Below are 6,000 nucleotides of genomic sequence, written 5' to 3'. Positions count from 1 at the left end.
TCCTCTCCATCTATCCTCTCCTCTATACATCTTCTATCCGCCTCCCCCTCTCTCCCTATTTATTTCAGAACCCCCTTCCCCTCCCCCATTTCTGAAGAAGGGTCCAGACCCGAAACGTCAGCTTTCCTGCTCCTCTGATGCTGCTTGGCCTGCTGTGTTCATCCAACTCTACACCTTGTTATCTCAGATTCTCCAGCATCGGCAGTTCCCACTATCTCTAAAACAATAGGCAATTGTGCAAAGCAGAACAGGTGCACTTATTAAAAAGGAGTTTTTAAAAAGGAATGGATTCTCAAAAAGCGCAGGATTCTCAAAAAGCACAATCTGCTGTTACCTCTGCGACAGACCGCAAGAGGAAGACACAACACAGCCAAACACAGTAGTCACTCTATCGTATATCAGAGATAGCCACAAGACTACTCAGACTCCTAGGCATCAGGGTAGTCAACAAACCAACAACTACCCTGCGACAGCTACTGACGAATGTAAAGGATCCCATACCCACAACCAATAAAACTAACAATATATACAATACCATGCAAGGACTGAGAGAAACGTTACATAGGCCAAACTGGAAGAAAACTGACAATAAGGATATACAAACACCAACTAGCCAGCAAGACACATGACCAGTTGTCACTGGTCTCAATACAAATGGACAAAGAATGACACAAATTCGACTGGGACAACACTTCCATAGAAGCACAAGCCAAACAGAGACATGGCAGGGAATTCATGGAGGTCTGGTATTCCAACTGGAACTCCATCAACAAACACATTGAACTGGACCCGATATACAAACCACTGAGAAACAGAACCAGAAGTGATGCCAACCACACCAGCAAACCGAGGCATATAAATAACAAGTGGGACAGAACACCAATATTTCACCCAAGGTGCACTGACGATGTTACCTTGCAGGGTGACAAAACGTCTGCAGTCAAACACACCGGCTCAGCGAGCAAGTCTACAACCTCGAACTGACCTCACTAGAAGCAGCAAATTACAAGTGAAATTGACTAATCTATTTTACAAATAACAAAAAAAGTTACCTGGCTCTGGACAATTTCACTAATTTGAAATTTTATCCAGATTCATGACCTTCTTTCTATGAATGGATTGAAGGTGTTCATGCGCTTTAGGGAAATAGTCACTGACCCTGGCTACGAGGCACTTTCAGGAGCTGCATCCATGTTCAGTAAAGAAGCAGAGTTAACTGGCTACCTTATGCTGGTTGACAATGGGTTTATAGTTGATTCCTCATCATTCAAAGTTTCTTTTGGGGCAATTATCCTTTTTTTAACTTATTCATAGGATATGGGTGTTGCTGGCTGGATTAGCATTTATTGCCCATCCCTATTTGCCTTGCTAGAGCTGCCTAAATTGCTGCAGTTTATTTGGTTTAACTAAACAAATGGTGTTGTTAAGGAGAAAGTTACAGGTCCAGAGACTTAGTTGATCCAGGTGGTCTAACTGCTGTCACTCTTTTTTCTTACCTTCCTAGTGGTTGATATAACCAAATTGTTTGCAGCGCCATTTAGAATAGAATAGTCATTTATTGTCACTTGGACTTTTTACAAAAAAAAAGGCGAAAGTGTTTACGTCACCATACCACAGCAGCTAAATTATTTTCTAATAATAAAAAAAACGATGGCAAAGTCCATCTTTGTACATTTTCCAGCTCCTGGGTTCGGGAATAGACAGTACTGCTGCAGGACCACCATGTCTGGCTGGAATACCGGGCTGGAAGCCGCCACTGAAGCAGGCCATCCGCGACAGGCTGTCACCGATCCTGGGAAGGAAGATGTCGCAAAAGCCACCCAAAGGAATCATTCCAGAGGGCAGTTGGGAATCGAGCATATTGCTGAGAGTCTGGGGTCAAATGTAGGCCAGAAAAGGTAGGGGTTAAATTCTATCTGCTACTGATCTGCCCATCTGACCAATCTATTTATATCCTCCTGTAACCTAATATCCCCCTTCACACCGTTGAGCAAACAGCCAATCTTTGCCATCTGCAAACTTACTTTTCACCACCCCCTCACCCACATTCTCCTCTATATCATTTATGAATATCACAAACAATAAGGGACCAAGTAGAACTGCTCATATGCCACTGCATACCAGGCTCCAGTCACATAAACAGCCTTCTACTACCAACTGAAGCCAATTTTGGATCCTACATGCCATGTTACACTAGATCTCATGAACTTTTACCTTTTTTATCAGTTTCCCACGTCGGATCTTATCAAAGCCTTGCCTGGCTTAGCAAACATTTATCTCTCGCCCAAGATAAGGTCAATCAAAACCAATTAACTGATTGTTGTTACACTGCTGATGGAGGGAGATTGTTGTGTGCAAATTGGCTGCCATATTTCCTAATGAAAATTACTACACTTCAAAAAGTACTTAATCAGTTGTAAAGCATTTTGAGATGTCCAATGGTCACAAAGAGCTTTTTGAGCTCTTTCTAACATCAGAACAAGTTCAGATATGGGCAGTAGTGTTTTGGATGCCATATAATTTTAGATAACTAGGTGGGCTGGTAGTGCATCGGAATAGTCAAGCCTAAAAGTCATAAAGGAATGATGAGGGATTGAACACCAGATGAACTGAATAAATGGGTGGACATAGCTTAACTATAGGAAATGCAATTTTTTTAAACCATCCAAGTTTCTTTAAAACATTTAGTTTCTTCCTTTCACAGAAAAAAAATCCTACTTCTAGTTTTCATTCCCCTCACCAGATTCTAAATATTTATAAAAACTAAATGTGACCATTTTACAAGAATGCTTAACATTAGTTATTGCTTTTGTGCGCTAGATAGAAATCGGTTTGATTCTAATGGAGATTTCCATGTCTGAAGGCTTTAACTGCTTGAGCAAAGTAGTTATCAACCTGTCACTTTTGGAGACAAAGAGAAGATTCTCTTTGCTGAAGTTGATCTGAAAACTGAATCCAAGAATAAGTATGTCATGATCACTGATGTATTTAAAAACAAAGAAGGGAACCAAGAAGGGATTATTCCTACCTACAATTCTTCTCTAATCTCCTTTCCTAGGTTGTAGGAACATTTCAAAGTACAGGCCAAGATATCAGCTCATTTACTGCGGTTCATTCATTTTTCAATGTAACACACACATCTTTAACTTGCTTGGGAATACCCAACTCAGGGCAGAAGAGATGCTATTGCAATGAACATTCCCTCGTCCTTAAATTGCTCACAGGAATGAAACAGTTAAAAAATGGAATTCCCAAAGTGGATTTTTCAGGCTAATACTTAAGTTGTTCATAGATGTATTAATGTAATACGTGTTTGAACTCCACCAGGACAGCTTCCCTCAGCTTACTCTGTACCAACTGGTCCTTAACTTGTTTCCCAAACATCTTGGGCCAGTGAGTGGCCGGGGACTGGCCTCTGGCACAGATGTCCCTCCGACACCCAGACACTGCTGGTCGTCGCCACCGTGGGTTTCATCTCCTACTCCACTATGGTAGCAATTGGTAATGATTGGTGCAAGATGAGTGTTAGCTCCCGGTCATATAGCCTGATCTCCAGTTGTCTCAGGCTGTGAAAGCAGCACTTAGATATAATTTGAATATTAAGATTTGACTTCAACATTGGGAATTTTTTATCATCTGTTATTTTACAAAATAATATGTTTTAAAATTTATTTTGTGCATAATTTATACTTATTCAGTGCTTCATTTTTAGATGTAACAGACTATCTTCTCCATGTTCGTGATACACAATGATGTCCACTGAGGATCTAAATGTTCCAAGGCATTGTTATTACAGTTTTGGTAAGCAAAAACTCAAGGTTCATTACACAATGATTCTGTGATGTTGCCTATTGTACAGAATATACTGTGTAGTCTGAGACATTATGAACATGCAAAGAGAATGGCTTTTTGTAGTATATTATGCAAGCTCAAATATTGTTTGATTGACAGGAAACAAATTTTTAGGGGTTAGTGGGCATTATTCAGATTGGAGAAGGGTTAGAAGTAATGTACGCTAAACGTCAGTCCTGGGTGCTCTTTTTTCTCAGTTTGGACTTGGGGCAGGGGAAATGGGGAATGAAGCACAAAAATTTGCGAAAGCACAAATTCAACGTTTACTAGTCAGCAAAGCAAACTGTGAAGGACCTGAGAAGGACATAAACAGGTTGGGTGAATGGATAAACAGATGGCAATGTAAATTAACATGGAGGTAAAGAGAAATAAAGAAAAAGTAGAGGTAAAGGTGAACAGAACAGTGATCTCACACTGTAAAAGTATAAACCTTTGGTTAGAAGAATGAGAAGTGATCTAATTGAAGCAGGCAGGTGAATGCCCTTTAAAAGAAATTTAAAATACCAATAACATTTTGAGTTTTATAATTAGAGCCCAAGTGTTCCAGATTAAAGAATTAATGATAAATTTGTACAAGGTAATGATTAAACCACTGTTAGTATGGTGTAGTTCTGGATACTGTATTTTAGAAGGATTTTAAAACATAGCAATTGTACACCATTGACTGATGAGGATTATGTCAGGGCCAGAAAACTATTCCAGATTATATAGGAAATACTTAGGATACAGGCATGTTGACTCTGAGCAAAAATGGTTAAGATAAGATTTAATTGAGATGTTAGACAACTTACAGGGATAAAGGGAAAGCTTATTGTATTCGGGGAGGCAATCAATGATAAGGGGTTATCAATTTAAAGTTATCAGAAAGAGAGTGAGAAGAGGAGATAGAAGCCATTTACTTACTGAAAGGTTTGCTTGAGGAGGTCACCAGAAACAGAAAGAGCAGTGTGGATTAAACATAAACTGGATGATTATTTAAATATATAAATGTCTTGTGCTATTGTAAGGCAACATGATTAATCTTAGTAAATGTGGAACTGGAAAAGCACAGCAGGTCAGAGAGCATCCGAGGAGTAGGAAAAGGACCGAAATGTTGACTTTGCTGCTCCTTGGATGCTGTCTGACCTGCTGTGCTTTCCAGCTCCACATTTATTGACTCTAGCTTACAGCATCTGCACTCCTTACTGTCTCCAAGTGACTAATCTTAAATTGCTGTAGGAAATATCTGGCCTAAAAAAAAAGCCAAGTGAAGTTATTCTATGATCGACAACATAAATAACAATAGCAGGAGTAGATCATACAGCCCTTGAGCTTGTTCCGTCAGTCAGGAGGATCATGGGTAAACTTCGTTACCAGCTTCGATTTTTTTTTATTGACTTAACTTAATCTTCAAGGTTTCCTTCACATCCAAAAATCTACAGATTGCAAACTTGGATATGCTCACTGACTGAGCATCTGCACACTTCAGGAGTAGAGAATGACAGAAATTCACAAGTTTCTGAGTGCAGAACTTTTCATCTGAAGCCTAAACGTCTGACTCCTTCCTTATTGTGAGACTGAGATCACCTCTCCCCCGTTCTAGATTTTCATAACCAGGAGCGCAGCCAATTTGCCCGGTTTCAATGAGATCACCTTTCACTCTTCTAAAATCTGGGGGATATAAACCAATTGTAGTTAATCAGTTTCAGAGATAGTAGGAACTGCAGATGCTGGAGAATCTGAGATAACAAGGTGTAGAACTGGATGAACACAGCAGGCCAAGCAGCATCAGAGGAGCAGGAAGGCTGACATTTCGGGCCTAGACCCTTCTTCAGAAATGGGGAAGGGGAAGGGGGTTCTGAAATAAATAGGGAGAGAGGGGGAGGTGGATAGAAGATGGATAGAGGAGAGGATAGATGGAGAGGAGACAGATAGGTCAAAGAGGGGGGAATGGAGCCAGTAAAGGTGAGTGTAGGTGGGGATTTAGGGAGGGGATAGGTCAGTCCAGGGAGGACGGACAGGTCAAGGGGGCGGGATGAGGCTAGTAGGTAGGAGATGAGGGTGGGGCTTGAGGTGGGAGGTGGGAGGAGGGGATAGGTGGGAGGAAGGACAGGTTAGGGAGGCGGGGACAAGCTGGGCTGGTTTTGGGATGCGGTAGGGGTAGGGGAG

General features: G+C 41.0%; 1 protein-coding gene across 1 annotated transcript in view; it reads left to right on the top strand.

Moving 5' to 3' along the window:
- Positions 1-3,715: 3,715 nt before the first annotated feature.
- ide (insulin-degrading enzyme) overlaps positions 3,716-6,000 on the top strand; it is a 129,212-nt gene continuing 126,927 nt past the window's right edge. Inside the window, exon 1 of the mRNA XM_048608724.1 lies at positions 3,716-3,801. The gene's annotated coding sequence lies outside the window, so the exon portion shown is untranslated. The remainder of the gene's footprint in view (positions 3,802-6,000) is intronic.

This window comes from Rhincodon typus, chromosome 20, assembly GCF_021869965.1.
Source record: "Rhincodon typus isolate 14 chromosome 20, sRhiTyp1.1, whole genome shotgun sequence".
NCBI lineage: Eukaryota > Metazoa > Chordata > Chondrichthyes > Orectolobiformes > Rhincodontidae > Rhincodon > Rhincodon typus.
Note: the sequence above shows the minus strand (reverse complement) of the source record. Positions and strands in the feature narration are given on the sequence as shown.